The following is a 20,941-nucleotide window of genomic DNA, read 5'->3' as shown; positions in this document are numbered from 1 at the left end:
CGCCAATAAACCAATCTTCCTTCCCGAAGGTGAAAGTAATGCCTGGGAGTATGATTTCCTGGAATCAAATAGAACCGTAATTTACCCTCCGGTAAGTCTGAGCCCTGTGTGTGTCTGTGTGTACGTGTTTCTTATTTTGAAAGTAATCCGATATGCTCCCCACCCTCCAAAAAATCCTTGTTTTGGAATTTTAGGCTCGGCAGGGTTCCGCTAAGATCAAACCGGGCCTGTTAAAAGAAAAGAAGTGCGCTTCTATTGATTAGTGTTACTAGAAGACACGTCCACAATCGTATTAACAAACAGACTCACGCGTTTTATTTTATATAAAGATACACTTAATAACATATTTATATTTAAGAATAAGAAGAAATAGATTTTTAAAAAATCTTTTCTTTTTTTTTTTTTTTTTTTTCGAAACGAGTACGGAGTAAGGACACGGTTGTTTCCCCTTAAGGCAGTGATTCGTGCGCAAATAGTGCGTCGACCGAATCACAGCGCGTACTAATTCCAATGTCGTCTTAAGTTTTCAATGGCCGTCGACGATTTGTTGTCATGTCGGGGAAGAAATATCCCCTCTGATTTCGGGATCTTTTCGGCCTCTGCGGATCAATCTAGGTAAGCAGACAGATCTCAAATGGCATGCCACTAATTTCAATTGCTTTGGTCACGCTTGTAAAATGCATGCGCTGTTCATATCACCCACGCTTTCAACATGTTATTTCGATTTTACTGTGATTATGGTGGAGTTAAAAGTAGTAGCTGTTGTAATAGATCTGGAAATGTGTTTCATTTCGCCATATGATAACGACTTGATCGTTTTCTTTTTACTTTATATATCGATATATATATATATATATATATTTTTTTTTTTTCGTGGAATCGTCTGCAGATTATCCAGCGATGGATACTCACTTTAAATAATTGCTCGTGTGTGTGTGTGTGTTTTTTAATTTATGCAAAAAGTCTTATTTACGCTAATATCATCTCAGAACAAGCACCTTCAATTTGAAAATATGAAACTTCGTTGTCTGTATAGATCGGACCCCATGGCTGCCCACTGGCACTGCCCACTGCACAGTGCACATATTAGTTGGAGTTATAACATCAGAAAGGTGACCATACAAAACGAAACCCTGGTTCCTAAAACGATATAACACTTTTCGATTTACATTTCATTTTATATTTACATTGTTGCAGTGTATTATTATTATTTTGTAAATTGTTGCTTTTCAATTTTGTTGTTCTAATTTTATTATTTTCATTGCGTACAAACATTTTATTTGTTTTTGTAAATTGTTGCATTTTACGTGGACGCGTTATATCTACCCTTTAAAAATAAATAAAAATAAATAAATAAATAAAATTTCTGCCTGTTGTGACCCATTCCTTGAATTTCAGGTCACAACAAACCACGTAGAAACCAAAAATAACAAAACACAAACAAACTCCTCGCGTGACTAAAAAATAAAAAAAAAGATATAAAAACGTAACACTAAAGACAATAATCCGACAAAAACAAACAACGTAACAATCCACACACAAATGCAACATAACAATGTAAATAAAAAAAAAATGTAAGACGAAACTAATCGTACTTTAAAGCTAAAAACTTCAATTATGACCACCAACGTAAATAATTTTTTTTCGCTTCCTGTTTTCCATTTCAGAAACCCAGGTTTCATTTTGTTTGATCGCCTTTTAGCTGTCGTAATTCTACCTAGACTACATAAGCAGCCTCAGCCATGGTTGTGGTTGACTTGATCTCGATTAGAATCAAACATCTTGGCAGTTTTAACCCGGAAAAAAAAAGCATATTTAAAAAAGCGTTATTATATTTAAAAAAAAAAAAAAGAAAGAAAAGTTTAACCACGTTTAAACAAGATGATATTTCGATTATTTTTCATTTTATTTTGAAAAGCTACTCGTAACATGTTTTTATTTGTTGTCATTTCTTTTCCCTGTTATTTATAAAAAAACTCGTGTGTATGTGTTATTCGCATCTACGTGACTCTGACTCACATTGTTTTTATTATAAATCAGTAATCGATTATTTATCTGAAAAATGCAATAGCGTAGAGTTCCAAAACGAATTAAAAAAAAAATCCTTTGCCCCCTCCCCTCGATGTACATATCCTTGACAAATCCTCTTAACAACAAAATCATACCCCTTCACTGTTGAGGCCCTTAAATGCCAGAAAGCTTTCTACTGTAATAGTTTCTTCCCTTCTCGAACAGCTAGACTTTGTAATTCCCTTCCTGCTACCTGCTTCCCTGACTGTACTGATATGCAGAAGTTTAAATGTAACGAACATCTTGTTAATCTTTCTTAGACATGGTCCCAAATAGTGGCCCCTAAGGTCCTCCTGCAGCTGCACTTCTGCAGTGCACTGCACTATCAGCTAGGCTTCAGACGCTGTCCCATCGACGAAATGTTGCATTTCTCTGTCTGTTTTACAAGTCTACAGTGAGTATTTTAATAGTGGATGCACCGACGGCGACGCACTACAAGCTCTTGTGCCACCTGGATGGAAATACACCCGACAAACCTGACAAGAAGCAAAATCTCACCCCATACACAGTAGAGATCCCTAGATGCAAGAAAGCCTTCTACTCTAAGTTTCTTCCTTAGGACTGCTAGTTGGAATTCCATTCCGGGTTCCTGCTTCCCTCTACTGTACTGACATGCAGAAGTTCAAGTGTAATGTGAACAGACATTTTGCTGCTCAGCTCCCTACTTAGTATCCCTGCAAATTATGTTTAAGATAGTAGCCCCCTCCCTACATCAAAGTGTCAATGTGCATTGTTTGGGGTGAAAATGCAAAAAAAAAAAAAAAAAAAAAAAAAATTGGCGATATACCTTGTTAGGGATGAACGTGAATAATAATTAAAAAAAAAACTGCAAAATGAAATTCACCAGAATGCATTTTGGTTTCTTCATAAACAAAGAAGCCATCTTAATATTTTGTTAAGAACTGAATTAAAAAGAATGGAATTAATTTACTTCGCAAACCTTTGAAACTAATTTTAAGCAGTTAAACTGCGGAATAGAAAATCATTTTAACTTGCTTACAATTTTGCAACAGATCTTTTGAAAGTTGTGAAAACTATTTACATTCAATAATTTTATAGATATTTTAAAACATTAGCTAGTTTTATAGCTATTAGGTTCGATTAATAATTCAATGACAAAACGATATTTTGAAATGTGACTCTCAACATTTTATTAAACAATTTGATATATATTACATATAAACAAAAAATAAAATGGCTGACTTATTTAAGGAGAAACTGAAAGATATAAATTCGCAAATTAAATGTTTTGTGTTAAGATTTGAAAAAAAAAGGATACTAATGCAGAATACGGACCGTGCTGAAATGATCACGCTTAGAAACCCATTTTTAACATCGGGAGGATGGGTGAGCTTTAAAAAAAAAATAAGCAAAAAGTACCAAAATTCGTTTTTATTTTTGCTTTTATTTTGATAAATAATCAATTAATAAATAGTATATAATAATAAATCAACCAAAAATAAAACGTGTAAGTTACGTAGAGGCGAGACACGGAGGCACACAAGTGGTCCACACAATAGAGATTTAAAAAGCAACTCTGAAACACTCGTTGTTTACACAATACTGACTCACTCTGGCTAAAGAAAAACGATTTTTCGCTTCGAATAATGTGAAAACAAAAACCGAATTGCACACAACGGATTCTAACGCCCCCATAAAAAGAGATCCACAAATAATAACACTTTATTAAAGCAATCACGCGTATATTATTCGTTGTGTTTCGAAAAATGAGATTAGACGAATGCAAAACTCTGTTTACCTGTTGAATTGACATTATTTGAAGGATGAAATGAACAGGAGAAATACATCTTAAAGGGTCGCGTTTCATTATGAACACATGGTTGGGTTGAAATAGAAAATCTGTCATATATAATTTAATTTGTTTTCCTTCTCGAAATAATTATAAAACACATACTTTTATGTGTTAGGCTGCGGATAATATTACTAAACAAGCGAATATTTAGATAGCGCGACTGGATATAAACAAAAAACACCAAAGTAATAAACAGGTGTCGTTACCTAAATAGATGTTCATGTTAGACAGTCCCTCTTTGGAGACACAAGTTCGAACCCTGTATGTCTATTGTCTCTCATTCATTGGTCGTATCAGAGCTTCCATGGATTAAGGGTCAGTTTTTTGGAGGTGGGGTGGGGGTCTTGTTAAGATAGAGTTGACAGATCTATTTTTTTTTTAAATATGTGGTTTTAAATCAAAACAGTAGTACTCAATTACTTAATTGTCATGTCGAAAATAGTAATATATCCAAATATTACGAAAATCCATGGAGTAGAACAACTGAACTGGGAACGTGCTTTTGATAAAAAACAGTCTGTCGCTATCGGCTAAACCAAAACGTTGCCATTAAAGTAGCGGAGAGAGAGAGAGAGAGAGAGAGAGAGAGAGAGAGAGAGAGATAGGTATGCCCCTGTATTCGCAATTTTCAAGATGTTCACATGTAGGGAAAATGCCATTTCCCCCAAACTTTTCGTAAAAATCACTTTTAATTATAAATAATTTTCTACTTGATGAATTTTCATAATTTTTGAATACATTACTATTTTCGACATAAGTACTGTTGTTTTTGCTTAAAATAACATATTTAAAAAAAAATTCAGTCCGTCGTACCAGGCGTCTTTTTTTATATTCCTTGCTTGAACACTTAATGATGTAATAAAATTTTGTAAATTTTACGATTTTATTTTTCATCATTTCAATATTTCTTATATCTAATACTCTAATATCGAGCATTTTCTTATCGTGATCGGATCAAATCTAAAATATTTTCCTGTTATACATTATTATTTAATTCATCCACATAAAAAAATGGGCTTTGTTTGAGTTCACTTTGTAATTATTTACAAAGGAGTTACTTCCGTTTGATGCGGACCGTTATGCTTCATGTTGAATGCCCCGAAAAAGTCACTTTTAATTAATGTTTACCAGTTAAAAATATTATTTTATTCTGAAAAAAAAAAAAAAAAAAAAAAAATCCCAGCCAAATTCGTTTCTTTATTTTAATACTGGTAAACATTAATCAGAAGGGACTTTTTCAGGGCATTAACGTGAAGAAGAACGGTCCGCACAAAATGGAAGTAAATCCTTTCTAAACAAGCCTACATGCTTTTTTTTTACATAGGCATCACCACTTATTAAGGCCAAGAGGCCACTCGAGGATAAGGGTTAAAGAGTGTACAGTAGAAATTGGACAATATAGTAACCGTTAGTAATTGAAATTCGGTAAATTTGTTAACTTATATGGAACGGCTCATCAAAAACTTGTTTACGTTAGACTTGAAGACAACCATATTATAGTCAGCTGGAAAGCAGAAAAACAGAAAACAATTCCACAGGCGTGCAGTTTTAAGAAAGAAGCATTGTTCATGGAATCTACATTTAGGTTTAGGCACAGATAAAGAGTGGGGAAAATTAATGATAGTGTTTTCTGCTAGACAGGTGTTTCTTGTGAAAGTTTAGTAAGGGGGGACCATAGAATGGAGCTCAGCCGAGCACTTGCCATGAAAATAACGATAAAGCAGAGACAAACTCGCAACATCTCTTCTGTGAGAAAGAGGTTGCAGGGAAGAGAAAAGGACACCCCCACAAGGCCACGAAATCTATTTTGAACTCTATTATGGCAGGATAAGTGCTTTCTAGCAGCTCCTGCCCAAATGTGGCAACAGTACTCCATCCTTGTACGCACCTGGCTTTTATATAGATAGATGCTGAACTTGAACAAAGCCTAATATGTTCTAAGAATGTGAATATATATTGTCTGAACGTCTGTTTAAGGCGAGTTTAATCCTGGATATGATAGACATCATCATTAACTCTGGTAAACTGTTCCATGGAGTAGAAATACGGACAGAGAATGTTTTTTCTGATGAAACAAAAGCGACTATGGTACTACTTTTGCTGGGTCCCGACAAACCCGACAAGCAACTAAGTCCCACCCCTTTACAGTAGAGATCCCTAGGTGTAAGAAAGCCTTTTGCTCCAATAGTTTCTTCCCCAGAACTGCAAGACTTTGGAACTCCCTTCCGGGATTCTGCTTTTCCAACTGTACTGATATGCAGAAGTTCAAGTGTAATGTGAACAAACATCTGTCTATTCATCTCTCTTCATAATGCCCCCGCAAATTATGTTCCTGATATTAGCCCCCTACTTAAAAATGGCACTGTGTCTTGTTTGGGGTGAAAATTGAATAAAAATTTTTTTTTTTTAAAGTTGACATCCAAACTTATCTCTGGTCAGATTTCTTTGGAAGCTATTTGCTCAATTAAGGTAAGAGTTTTATTAGTCAGATTCTTTTCCTGACATTGACCAAGTGGACTAGCATTGGTACCTGCCCTTCACTCATCATTGGTAAATATCTCAAAGTTTACAATTAAAACATTAGAATCAGCAGTAGCAGGTCCAAAACTACTCTTGTCTTATGTTCAACTAGCAGGACTACCCGGGGTTGCTCAGGCTTCATAATATAAAGAAAATAGAGTTGCGTTTGACTACACTTGCTAAATGATTTTCGTTTTAATTTAATTATTTTTACTATGCAATAATTTATATCAGTTTGAAAGCAGTTACGATTTTCATGTAATTTGTTTTTTAAATCTACCCTAAGCTAAATCAACTGACGCTAAAAAAATTTGAAATAAGAAAAATGACTTTTGTTTTAATTTAATTATTTTTACTGTGCAATACAATTTGAAATAATAAAAAAAATAAAACATTGTTATTGACTGTTTTGGTTAAAAAAAAATAAAAGAAGATAGTTCACTGATGTCGGCCCACTGCTATGGATCCAGAATAGAGGCATGTAAGCGAGAAAAAAAAAAGTTTTAAGTGGTAACAATAAAAAAAAAATATTTGTGATTTACATAAGTGATATTCATGTGCTAAATCAATCGGCAATAAAAAAATTGCCTCAAATTATATTTTTGATCCAAGTAAATAATACAAAGTACAAAAAAAAAATATTTGTGATTTACATAAGTGATATTCATGTGCTAAATCAATCGGCAATAAAAAAAATTGCCTCAAATTATATTTTTGATCCAAGTAAATAATACAAAGTACAAAACAGAAAATATCAAAAAAAATCTTTTAACCTTGTTCAAATGCAAAAGCTTAATAAATGTTTTCAAAAATATATTAAAATTAAAATCGAAATGTCTGCGGAAATGCAAAAACAAATATTTCTCAGGCAATGTCCCATTGGGTCAAGGCGACAGTTATACCATGATCATGCAAATTTATGTAGTTGACATATCCCAGACGTAAAGCGGTGCATGTATACACAGATGCTGAAATTGTTTAGAAGGGAACGATTTTATGTGCCCCCCCCCCATCAGATTTTGTGGTCGTTAAGGTAGAAAAAAAAATGAATACTTTGTTCTAAATTTCACATATTATGTATCCAAGTCACTGTCCTTTAAGACAGTATCAGAATCATTCTTATTCGCTTTGGATTTCTAAAGGTTTAGCAAGACATACAAACACACATACATACATACTCACTAAAATATATCTCTCCTTTATTTACTAGACTAGCCTGCGTGCCCGGTTGTTTGGAGGTATGTGTTGAGCAAAAAAAAAAAAAAAGTGGTAGTAGGCAGGAAGGCTCAAACCCATACCACGGAGGAGGAAAAGAACATGAAAAAAAAGTGATGTCTTTCACATTGCGACATCACCAAACCGGAAGTGGCAAAGGTATAAATTAAGGCTAGTCAATCGTAAAGAGGGGATGAGTTTCGAAAATATCGGCGAAAAAAAACGACCTCTCCTCGTAGAACAGTGCCCAGTTGAGGGTGAAGGAATTAATGTTTTTAGCCAATTTTTCGATATTTGTCGCCCGAAGGGTCGAGCTTAAAAACGATACCGATCTCGTGAAAATCCGTCGACTCTGTCAAAAGTTTTAGGAAAAAATACAAACATACATACATTTAAACAGACAGGTGAGATTTTTATTATAGAAGAAGAAGAAAAAAAAAAGATTACAATAATCTCATTAAAAAAACAATGCAGACTTCTGAAATAATGTCAATCTTTAAACGTCAAACGATATTTCATTAGAATTTTTTTGCTTAAGTATTTATTTAACTTAGAGCCATTCTCCTACAACACCTGTTGCATAATGCATCGCATCACATATTAAATGTTAATGTTGGACAAAATTTGGAATTTTTAAATATTTTAACATTTTCAACAAATTAAAAAAAAGTATAAATTATTTGAAAAGTGAAAATGTAAAAAAAACTCAAACTCGAGTAAAAGAAAAAAGTTTTTTTCTGTTTGGGCTCTTGTATCTATCATCTTGAACATTATCTCCTTTTTTGGGTGAGATTTAATGCTGTTTGTTTGAGACACTCTCACCTGGATCCAATCATGGCTAATTTTGCACCTTTTCTGGGGGAGCTGGATTCCCCACTTTAAACTGATCTTTTCCATTGTAGGATGGAGAAGGTCAGGGAAAGAACCGACTTGAATTCTAGAATCTTTTATGTCATTAGCATATATTTATCATAGGTTTTTGTTTCCTTTTGACCTACCTCCTCAGGAGGGCAAAGTTAAACACAAGGTCAGTTTTTAATGTAGGGGAAATCTAGCTTCTCAAAAGAGGGCGCTCTAAATTAAGACAAAAATAAATATTTCCCCAGTCAAGAAAAATTTCTCCTCTTCTTAACAAGCACAGGGCAGATACTGCAACTTGATCTGAAAGGAGTTTGGTTGTTAATGTGAGGAAAATTCAGCTGCACTCTGAACTGGAAAGAATAATTTAAAATTTCTTCAGTCTAAAAGGATATCCTTTGTTCGAATTGAGAACAGACACTACACTTTGATCCTAACCCAAAAGACCTAATTTCTTCACCTATCTACTTCCAACAAAATAAGGTTAGATACAAGGTCAGTTTATACTAGGAATACAGCACCCTAAAAAAGGTGATCTTTTCCGCCTGCAAAATTAGCCTGACAGCTATGACCATATATATAGTGAATTATTACTTGCATCTAATTCCATTGTGTCTGGATGTGCCAGACTGAGAAAAACCTGGTTCAAATGCGTATATGACCAAATGATATGACTATATGTCAACCCTTTGGATTGAACTGCACTGCATGGGAAGCAGATGTGAGATGTTGCTTGATATCATCTAATTCAGGGTCTGGGACACTCACTACATCTTAAATACCAAAATTGCATAGCCTTGCATATGAGGACATCTTAGGTGATATTAATGCAGTTGTCCCGAAGCAATCAATACTTAAAATCCTTATTATTCCTGATCTTCATAAACAACCTCTTTCAAACAATCACGTTCAAGATGGGTATGTTTGATGATGACCCTACACTTTATTTTTGACATGTGGGCAAATTGAATATGCACATATACAAGGAAATAGGTGAATCCATGAAAATAACCTCCAAACTCTTGTAGAATGGGACCAAAAAATAAATGCTTACGTCCAGTGTCATCAAGACCAATTTGCTTTCCTTTAACAATTATAAGAAACCTTTCCAAACACCAATTGAAATGAGCTAAGCATTTATACTCATCAGTCTAACATTCACAGGCTACATGAATTGGGATAAATACATAGAAGACATTGCCAAGTCTGTTGCAAAGAATATCGGCTCCATTTACTCAATCAGAAACCTTTTCATACCTGCCAGTATCCTGTACCTCTATAAATCCACCATTCGCTTATGTATAAAGTATTATTGCCACATCTCAGCTAGTCCTCCAACCACTAGTTTCTCCGGATGCAAAAAAGAGTATTTAACCTAACAAGTGCTGGACTATTTATCAAGCTTCAACCCCTGTCCCATCACTGCAATGTTGTATTCCAGTACTTGTTTTACAAGTAATGCACGGAATGTGCTCCAATGAATTTACTGCACTTGTATCCCCTCAATATAAATATGTCTGATTAACCTAACAGAAAAATCCCACCGCTTCACTGTTGAGGTCTTTGGATTTCAGAAAACTTTCTACTCTAATAGCTTCTTTCTTCGGACCTCTTGCCTTTGAAATTCCATCTCTGCTTCCTGGTTCTCTGACTATACAACATGCAGAGGTTTAAATGTAATGTGAATAAATATCTGGCTACACAGTTCCTCACTAGTATGCCCCCCATAAATCTGGCTCCTAATTCACTGTGGCCACTTATATCTCAGCTGAAATATACTTTTGTTTGGCATGAATAAAACCAAAACTACACCTGAAGAAGATCGAAGGTTAAATCAGCTGAAATGTTGTGACTATACTAACCCAGATTAGAATAGTACTTTGAATAATCTAAATGATACAGACATTATTCTAGCCAAAAAATTAAAATGGTGAATCAGTTTGCCTTAAATTTAAACAACAAACTTAAACAACAAAAAAACAGACGGGCTCCATCAGTTTTTGACAGACTATGGATACCCACAAAAGGGTGGCTGCGCATGAAATTTTTGTGGTAGGAGGTGCACAATCTCCAACCACACCTCTCCTGAGTCGATAATGTTAAATACCAGTAGCAAGTGAAGTGAATGTACAGGACAACTGAAAACAAATGCCGGGATAAGCGGAGAGCACATACAGCGCCTAGAATTCCCAAATGGTTACCCATCTTGTACTAACCAGACTCAATGCTGCTTAACTTCGGTGATCTAACAAGAACAAGAACCGATGTTATATATATATATAAACAATAAACTAGACCATCACATAAAGAAAGTGAACGTTTTGTTTACTTTTGACAGCCTCCTCTCACCTTATTTTATCCTTTTGTCCTTACATTATTTAAGCAATTTTTCTGACAAAGGGGGAAGAATTGATGTTTTCCAAGATGAAATCTATTCAGCTAACACTTATTGTTAACTAGTTTTTGACCTTGAAGTAGTATTTTATTTTTTCACCTCCTTACATTAAGTGGCTTCATGGCTGGTCTGGAGCAATTTCTCTAAAAAGAATTTAACTCACATGATTTTACTTACCATAAGCTGGGGTGACTCTGGCCACCCGGTGTCACTTTGAGCCATTAAAAAAATCCAAATAAAATGTAATAATGCATTAATAATATATGATTTCTGCATTTTAAACATAATTTCCAGTCCCTACAATTTCATAATTTTACAACTATACTGTAGTGCGGCAGCAAATATTTACTGCGGAGTTATTTATACATTATTATCTTTATTTTTCTTAATGTCTCAAAGTCACTCCGGGTGGCCGGAGTCACCCCAGCTTACAGTAATGTAATTTTTTAAGGGTTTAATGTTAAATTCGCCAAAATTATTAAAAGATACCAGAAAAAACCCATAAATTTTCACATGAAATGGAGACATAAGTTATAATAAACACATAAAAAATTAAAAACGATCATCCGTAAAATTTCAGTGAAATTATTTGATTAATTTTATGTAGTTTGATATGCATTAATTTGAAATGAATTAGCAGCATTAAAAAGAACGAATCCGGAGAAGAGTGCTCCAGTGTTTAGACGGTAAAGAGAACAAATTGAATTTAAGAAGTTGTGTGAATGTTGTCGACCCTGTTTTTTTTTTATCAATAGACTAGTGGGGGTACGTGGCATTGCCCGGGTGTTTAGGGATGTGTATGTAGGAGAGGGTGACCCTGTTTTAATATTAAAAAAAAACACAATGTTAAAAAAAATTGGAAAAACCAAAACAAAGCAAAACAGTGAACAAACATAAAAAAAGGAAGAAAAAAGGAAGAAAAAAAGGAAGAAAAAAAGGAAGAAAAAATGTGTAAAAGAGGAAAAAAGTTTAGGTAGAAAGACAGGCTCGAACCCGAAACATTGAGGCTAAGGCGAAAAAAAAATGCCCAACATGTTACCCCTACGCCAAAGAGGCATACACTTAATAACGGATAAAATTAAACCTTTAAAAACACTTGCAGGTGGTTTAAACTAACGCGAACGTTTTCTAGGTAAAACATGACGTCATTGTCATAGTAGCAGGAGCAGAGAAAATGAAGGAACAATTTTTTCGGCACCCTCCTTGTAGAAAAGGGCCCAGTTTAGAGTAAAGGAATGAATGTTTTTGGCCAATTTTTCGATATTTGTCGGGCAAAGGTTGGAGCTTAAAAATGATACCTATCTGTCGAAAATCCGTGGCTCGTGTCGAAAGTTTTTGTGAGACACACACACACACATAAGAGCTCTCGGTTGGTTTCAATAAAAAAGCGGGGCAATGTTGGCAGCTGGTTTGGCTGCCCCATACCCGGCATTACAATCTTCAAAGGAAGAAAAAAAAAAAAAAAAAAACACAAACATTTTCGCTTTTATATATATATAGATTACATCTTATTTTCTTTCTCTTATTTCATGTAGTATCCCTCGAAAATCTTTGTTTGAAAATATAACTGATCAAATCGCCCTCAATTAATTACTTTTACATGACATCGAATGTTGTTACTGTTTTGTATGGCAACACATTTTATGTGTTTATTAGAGCAAATAATGATTAAATAAACACATTTCAAGCGGATATTATATTTAGAACAGAAACATAATTGCGGCACAGAAGAATCCTGTTTCAAAATTTGTAAAAGAATTACAGTAGAATTAAAAAAAAATATTAACATAATATTTAGGGTTGTCAAGTCAAAACACAAAACCTTCAACTCTAACTTATCTATACGCTAGCTGTACATACCCAGCATTGCCAGGTAAAGATCATATAGCCAGTTTAGTCACATACTACATAAAATACTCTAAAGATTCCAAGTTGTTACGATTTCCTTAAAAGTTGATTATATTTTGAATTTTTGGAAGCATAAAAACATAGTCATCTTCATCCATAAGATTCAAACAGTGAAATAAAATTGCATAGCTTAAAGGGAAATAACTCATAGATTAAATAAAAACTTACTTCCACTTTTAAATGCAGCTTATGTTGGTTATACCAATAATTAAAAATAAATTAAATTAAATGTAAATTAAAAATAAATTAAATTAAATGTAAATTAATTTAAAAATAAATTAAATTTAAAATAAATTAACATTACTAAATAAGCAAATTCTATTACTAATTTTTATGAAAAATTTAGAGCTAAGTATTAAAACGGATTTTCTTTAATATTATATGCAAATGAGATAACCTCTTGAATGCTTATTCCTTTTGAATAAATATAGAAATATAAATATATGAAAATCGTACAGAAATAAAAGTATGTCAGAGTTCATTTTCAGCATTAAAATCTATTCATGAAAAAGTGTACCTATAGTACACCGTGGTACGATAAATTTGTCGTGCTAAAGAAAACAACACTACAGATTTATTTTAAAGCTTTTATTGAAAAAATCAATTCAGGTAACTTGATTATATAGTAGAGTTGATATCTATTCAATGTAGCCGCCTTCAGCCTCAATCACCGCCTCAATATGGGTCCAGAACTGGGTTCATGCCTTTTCCACAAGCACTGGCAGAATGCAGCAATCAAGCTGGCGTTGGTGTAGTGGGAGGTTATGTTGGTGATGTTCTCAATGTATGATCAAATGAAGTAGAAGCGGGTTGATGTCAGGGGAGGAAGAAGGCAGTGAAAGAAGGGTACAAAGTCGTAGCACTCCTTCTGATGCCAAGCCTGGGTCTTTGGACGTGGGCCGGCGCCGAGTCCTGCTGCCACACCCAGGGTCCGCCAGCAGCCACCTGATTTCACCAGGGGATCATCACACTCTTCAGCACATTCAGGTACGCTTTGGTATTGACTTTCAAACTGACTTCAAAGATGTGAGGTGGCATGGTGTGGCCCTCAGTTGAAATCACACCGTGAGACTATGAGAACCGTGGCTGGAAACTTCATTGAGCTGTGCCGACAAGTGTCTAGATTTGCATTTTGAGGGTGATGCCAATGATCCTGTTGTCATAATTTGGATCGGTAGAGAGCATGAGTTGTACAGCAGTGCATCTTGGATCTCGTTCATTGAACATTGTGTCACTTTCAGATATGATAGAAGGCTCCTATCACTCTATGGATTTGTAGACAACTGGGCAACTAGTAGATGACCAGCAACAAAGAAAGTTTTCATCAAATGGAATCGTGCTGTATTTTCTAGGGCGACAATTTTATCGTTCCACTCTGTATATATTAACCCAATTGTGAACAAACAGACAGGAATACGACTTTATTATAATAGATAATTCCGTTATCATGACCTACTGATCCCATTAAGCTAATACTGTCACTTTTAATTATTTCTATCATGAAAAGAACACGTACATCTTATTTTTTAAGGGATAAATAGAAGCATATGCTGCAGAAACAAAAAGAACAACAAAACTTTAATTTCTTTATGATAAAATGGACATGAGAAAGCCACTGTGTATCCATTGTGTCTCAAGTTTATCTCTTCCTGGTTTACATAGTTGGCAAAGGTAATAGATCTGAGTTCCACTTCCATTTTCAATGACCAATTTAAAAAATATATTCAGCAAGACTAAATATTAAAATTTCAAAAAGCTAAAAAAAAAAAAAAATTTTTTTTCCAACATAGTCTATTATGTGATAGAAATCACTAACTGAAAAGATGTATGTGGCTTCTGTTACCAAAGTTATTCAACATCCATTTAGGGGATGGGGACTGAGTTCATTTACGGTTGTTGTATCCCTCACCAGTTTTGGGGTATTACTTTAAGGGTTTTGTAATGGAAGAACTAGCTTGGGATGAACTGGATTCAGAGAAATATTTTCAGTGAAAAAGTTTTTTTGTGTTTATAATTAGTTATGAGAATATAAGAGATATCTTCTATGATAAACAAAACAATGAGTTACGAACGCATGTATTCGCAAAAGAGATATTTTATGTATTTTAAAATGGAAGTTTCCAGCAATAGGAGAACCATAAAATGTTCATGAATATTTTAGAGTTCTTGTGAAATAAGAGGAATTCATTAGCTGACACATTGAAGAAGTTTGAATTGATCCATTAAGAACCTTGCTTTACAAAAGTCAGGAAAGTCGTAATCAAAACTTCTCTGCTCATTTATATAAATTATAATTCATTGAAAGTTGTTTATAAGAGTCAATGTTCATTTGATTTCATCTTAGAAAAGAAATTCATTGAGAAAGATTGGAAATATTTCAATGAATAAAGTTTATACAGATTGGCAGAAGATAACGAGTTGTGTGTGTCTGTTTGTGTGTTAGTGAGTGGAGAGGGATGTTGCAGAGAGAAGCATCTAGCAGAGGGGCGCCCAGTAACACCGATCTATGGACTATGGTTAACTTGGCTCCACTGGTTCATTGAAGAAAAATCTGGCCCTTTTAAAGGATTCATATGGCTTCCAGGAAAACCATTTTGAATAAATTCAGAAAGTTCTTTGATTTGTCCAAAATCTAATAATTCGTTTTTATTTATGATGTGTGTACAAACAAGTTTACACATTTTGATTTTAGTCGCCAAGGTGTAAACCTTTTATTATTTTAGTATTTATGATGTTATAAAAGATATGTTCGTGATGTCTTCAACCTATATTAGTGGCATTATAAAGGACTTTTCCAATGTATTTCAATTTTTGTTTAACTCTCTGACATCATCCATAGTGTACAAAGGCAGACAAACTTACAAGATAACAAGCAACATTCACAGGATTTTAAGAATAAAATTTGCTACCGGAAGAGTAGCACAAACTCCCCATGAAGCAAGCGGACAAGCGGAGAAGATATTGTACTTTGAAAGCAACAGCTTGTATATAATCGTTTTTCAGCTGTTTTCACTTATGAAATATTTCATTTTGGCTTCCAGTTAATGTCGGTTCATCAGGAGAGAATACGGACCGTTTAAAGACCTTTCTCTATCTTAATTCACTTGTAGACTTGCATATAATTGTGCTTATCATCTTTTTTACTTGTATGGTATTTCATTCCATCCTCCAAATAATGTTGGATCTTCAGGAGAGAATACATACCGTTTCAGGGCCTTCCCATTCTTAGTTAATTCACTTGTAGACTTGTATATAATTGTGTGTGTTTTTTTTTTGTTTTTTTTTTTTCACTTGTGGAGTATTTCATTTCAGCCTCCAGATAATGTTAGGTCATCGGAAGAGAACTAAAATTTCATTTATATGCTTCCTTATCAAATATTTAATTTTATTATTTATTATTAATGGGAATTCATCGAAATTCCACACTCGCCTCACTAATCCATTTGTATAATATACTTTTAATGATAATATTTCTATTGAAATAATAAGTATTTGTCAGGTTTAATAATATTAAGAAAAAATATCCCTTCCTTCTTTTGTAAATAATTTTCATTGTCAGCTAAATATACTTTAAACAAACATGTCTCTTTACTGATTGAAAGTTGCAACAACTATCAATATTAAATAATTTTTTATTGTAATAAAAATTGTCAGTTAAAGATTTTTAAATAAGTAAAATGAAAATTTTAATCTTGTAATTTATTGTAACAATTTATAAATATAAAGGTTAATTAAATATTTTAAAAATAAAACAAATGGCACTTAAAAAATATTAATTTAAAATTGTATTAATTAGCTGCTTAATAGAATTACATTAAAATGCAAAGAGCAAGTTTTTTAAAACTGATGGAATCGATTTAGGAAGAATTCATTTTAAAATAAAGTCAGAAGTTAGTGACATTTTAATTTTTAATTACTTGCTATCATTTTTGATTGAAAAATCTTTTATTTTTTAATATTAGTGTTGAATATGATAACGTATGTACAAACATGAATAATTATAAAGATCAGTGGACATAACATAAATGTATTCTGTTCCAGGTTCATAAGTCCTCAATTCCAGAAACTTGGTTCCTCATCATGAAAATCTCCAAATAAGCATTTATTTCTCAAATTGGAATAATAAAAAAAAAACACTACGTTTTGTATACAAACATAGAAACATACTATTTAGTAAGCAAGTAAATATTAATAGAAATTGACTTTCCTTGATTTTATTGTTGAAAAGAACAGAATTGCATATCTACTAGCAAATATAAATATACTCTGGATGCATATCGATATATCATTTTTATTGCCCCCCCCCCACCACCAAAAAAAAAGAAGAAAAATAGCAAAGTGCAGTAAGCCATGTGAAAAGTTAGATTATATTGCATTTATATATGGCCTCTGTTTATTCAAGGAAACTTTTAACATGGATATGGAAGGCATCATTACGACCTCCTCTGACAAGCTGTTTGAAGGAATCAAAACATCGACAGAGTATGCTTCCCTCTATTGATACGGCAGAGATCACAACTAGATGTTGGGGTGAAGAATTTATGTTCTTGTTGATGGTGCTGTTTGTGTTGAGCATTATTTATTCAATTTGATAGTTATTGTTGACATTCATTTCCCCTGATATGTTTCTGATTAGAATTCTTTCCAGAAAGACATCAGGTATTTACAGAAAAAGGACCATGTGTAGGTTGCCAACATCCCTAAAATAGACTGGATTCAAACTTGGCACACCCAGAATTCTTTACAGAAAGACATTAGGTATTTACAGGAGGGATCATGTGAAGGTTGCCAACATTCTTTAATGAAAGCGTTTCTTTGGAATGAAATGGATTCGAACTTGGCACACCCAGGTTGTCGGTTTGTGTCATTAACCACTTAGCCACCATCATCTCTGATGATGCTGAATGCTACAATTAGGTCTCTTGCATTTTTTGTTGCTTAAGTGAGAATAGATTTAATTATTGGAACCGTTCTTTGTCGATAAGTGTGGAGAATTCTGTCATCATTTTAGTTGCCAACAGTTGAACACACTCTACATGTACAATATCTTTTTAATGATATATTTACGATTACTTGTGATATAACACTGCCTCTTGTTACTCAGTACAAATGCTATGTTCTTTCATCCCTTCAGGCCAACAATGAAAAATTCCTAATATTTTGTGGTTGATTTTTATTTATTTATTTATTTATTTCATGCTAAATTCACCTTGAAAGTTTTTCCTTTTTTGTTTTTAATTGATTTCTTGTAAGATTTCTCAGTGGCGTCAGTTTCACTGTTGAGAGTCAGTCTCATGATTAAAAAAACTAAAATAAAAAAAAATCATGAAAACACCTTTCTTTTATTAAAAGCAAATTTTTAAATTCAATAAACAAACATTCAGTATGGGAACCATCGTTTATGTGCGTGTGAGTGTCTTTGTATAAAGTTAGATATGTTTATATATACATGATTCTCTTGAAACTAATTGATCATTATGAATTTTGGAGACCAGCTATTAGTCATAGAGGTGAGTAATATGTGCTATATTTAGTTTAATTTAGTTTTATGCAATGAGAGGTAAGGGAGGATGGAAATCCTTTGTGAACATTCAGATATCTTTGATTCTTTTGAAATTTTATTAGTTTTTAAACATCAATTAATAAATATTTCCCAAATTTCAGTTCCTTTGGGGTGTTTTGAAGTGTTTTTAGAGCGTATATGGGCACAACCTCTTATTTAAAAATTTAAATGTTTATAATTTGCATTCAATATTATGCTAGTCATAAAACACCAATTAAGCAAGATTCCCATAATTTCAATTTCTTCTGGAGACCTCTTATATTTATAAAAGTGAAATTGTGTGTGTGTGTTTGTGTGTGTGTGTGCGTGTGTGTACATTTCCCTACCAAACTACTTTGTCAATTTTCAATCTACAGACTCGAGATTTAACATAAGAGGTATTGAGATTTGGGAAAATCTTTTTAATCGGTTTTTAGCCAGAAATTTGGCTGACAAGGGGTCAAAGTTTTTCCATCATGTTTTATGAAGTGTGTACACTAGTTTATATATATATATATCATAAACTAGTGTACACACTTCATAAAACATGATGGAAAAACTTTGACCCCTTGTCAGCCAAATTTCTGGCTAAAAACCGATTAAAAAGATTTTCCCAAATCTCAATACCTCTTATGTTAAATCTCGAGTCTGTAGATTGAAAATTGACAAAGTAGTTTGGTAGGGAAATGTACACACACGCACACACACACACAAACACACACAAACACACACACAATTTCACTTTTATAAATATATAGATTTCAGAAAGACAGTCCCTTGAACGCTACTTTTTTGAAAGAGAAAGCATACTTTATGATTTTGTTAAGTTTATAAAACTTTGAGATCAGTCTATGATTTCATCTCTGTAACTACAAATATGTCATAGTTTGTGAAGAAATGATTTTTAAAGAACGGTTTGCAAGGTCAAGTTGAAGTTCTATAGGCAGACATTAAAAACTGTCGATTCTTTTTTTGATCAAATTCGAAATATAATGAGCATGTTTGGTGTAATGTTAGGCTGTTAATGAAATTAATGAATTTTTAAATTTTTTCCTTCTTTCAGATAATATTTAATGAAAAAGATCATAAATACTTTATTAATGAGACTCAAAATGCAGTTTTAATATTTTGTTAAAAATATTAGTTTAAAAAAGAAATGCATCATTGATTTTTTTTTCTCCAGAAAATATTAGCTTCTTCCCAGATTTTCTCTCGGGTATATTACATTGTTATTATTGCTTTTTTTTTTCAAGAAAAGTCTGAGATAATTAGTACAAAGTAATTGTTACAAAACGAACTGATCACACAATGTACTGTAGGTTTTCTAGCTTGCAACATTATTTGAAATTAATGCAGAAGAGGTACCTTAAGAATGTTATAGTTCTGATAGCAAAGGTTGATGAAGCTGTTTTATTTCTTTTCTTTTGTTCGTTTCTACACAGAAGTTTCGTTTCAATTTATTAAAAAATATTTTTTCAGAAAAATTCACTTTGAAGGGATAAAAAAAACATACAACTCCATTATTATATTCAAAATACATTTATAATGAATCTATTTTGTTTGTTTTTTTAAACTCAACTTTACTAATGTTTTTGTTTTTTTGAGTGCATAATTACTTAATCCTGACTTTCCAATTTTGATTTGGAAACAGTTTTCAATCTAGCTGTATCTTTTTTGCATGTTTTGTGCTTGCCACGTGAAAGAAGTATAAATAGAATGCTGAAGACAACAACTGTTGAGGAGGATTTAGCTGAACTGTTGCGTGCATTAAATAAAGGGTTCCAATTAAATGGATGAAAGAAAGTGCATTAAATAAAGGGTTCCAATTAAATGAAGGGTTCGGTTGGTCAAAGATTTAAATGTATCTTGTTGCCATTAAAATATGTATCAATTAAATACCCTTTAAATATATAAAACGAACATCACTTTCATCTTCAAATTCAAATTTATTTGCTAAAAATAGTGCAACAAGCCCAGTGAAAGGAAAGTTAACATGATGTGTACATCTACATACTGTTTTTCCAAAGTGACTTTGAACCTCATCACTAGTGAGATAGTGATTCATTACCTCGGATAGACTGTTCTATGGAGCAGAAATTTGAACAAAGAATATTGCCTTTTTCTAATAAGACAAAAGCGCCTATGGTACATCCATTGTGGTTGCCTTGGCAACAAAGACTTGGCACAGAGTTAAAAAAAAACTCCTTGAAAGGTTTATCTAAATTTCAATGGATGTTCATAATGTTTTTATGCTAGAATCGCGTCCTCTGTTATTTAAAGATTATATTTTATTAAATATTTGATTTTGGAAAAAAGTCATTTTAAAATAGACAAAATTTAAAATTTGGGTTGTTAATGATATCAGATAATCATCAATTACTGGTTTGCATTTCATCTTTGATCTTTTTTTTAAAAATAGGCGTGAAAGGTGATAACATGGGTACAAGTGTATTATATAGATTCCTACCATAACATGAAATGCAATGAAAATCTCAGATCAAAATGACTCTGTGCTAGCGGAAGGTTTATTGATGGCGAATTGTGATTCTTTTTCTTTTCACACACAAATTGAAATATTAGCATTTTGAGATGATGATATCAAAACAAGGTTGCCTTGTTC

General features: G+C 33.0%; 1 protein-coding gene across 3 annotated transcripts in view; it reads left to right on the top strand.

Annotated features, from left to right (window-relative positions):
• The first annotated feature begins 503 nt into the window (after nucleotides 1-503).
• The window catches only part of LOC145277588 (uncharacterized), a 176,595-nt gene continuing 156,157 nt past the window's right edge, over nucleotides 504-20,941 (top strand). For 2 of the 3 annotated variants that reach the window (XM_080129101.1, XM_080129099.1), the window contains exon 1: nucleotides 510-615. The gene's annotated coding sequence lies outside the window, so the exon portion shown is untranslated. Of the gene's footprint in view, nucleotides 616-20,941 lie in introns of all 3 variants that reach the window. The other variant, XM_080129102.1, reaches the window with a different exon arrangement.

This window comes from Euprymna scolopes, chromosome 6 (assembly GCF_053919585.1).
Source record: "Euprymna scolopes isolate OS-2025 chromosome 6, ASM5391958v1, whole genome shotgun sequence".
Classification (NCBI taxonomy): Eukaryota; Metazoa; Mollusca; class Cephalopoda; order Sepiida; family Sepiolidae; genus Euprymna; species Euprymna scolopes.
This window is presented reverse-complemented; position numbering and strand designations above follow the sequence as displayed.